Below are 487 nucleotides of genomic sequence, written 5' to 3' on the forward strand. Positions count from 1 at the left end.
TTCACATGATTCTTCATCTAAACTGAATTTTACTGGATCTCTACCGTTCTGACCATCACATATTAGGTCACATGTTTTTCCTGTGATGGCTTTGTGGGTATGGCTTCTTCTCACCAGATATTATATTCTGAGCTTAATTCCCTGGAACCCCATGATGAAGTAAGGAATCGATTTTCTGAAGATGAACTAGTGCATTTCCAGTCCTTAAAATAAGTAAACATTTTTAATATAACTTTAGAAAACCCTTTTGAAAACATTAAGATATGACAGCATGAGCTTTCATTGTTTACACTGACATAAAATATTAATTTTTCCTCTTGAAATCTGTCACATTTTGCAAAAAGGACACTCTATTCATCAAATCATGTGATGGTCCTGGGGCTTTTTCTCTAAATTCTTATTTCTAAATCATATTAATTACTTCAACCAGTGGTGTTTTTTCCTTAAAGGACTTTTCATTTCTCCCAGTGCTGACTATGCAATGTCT

The sequence above is a fragment of the Apodemus sylvaticus genome, chromosome 20 (assembly GCF_947179515.1).
Source record: "Apodemus sylvaticus chromosome 20, mApoSyl1.1, whole genome shotgun sequence".
Classification (NCBI taxonomy): Eukaryota; Metazoa; Chordata; class Mammalia; order Rodentia; family Muridae; genus Apodemus; species Apodemus sylvaticus.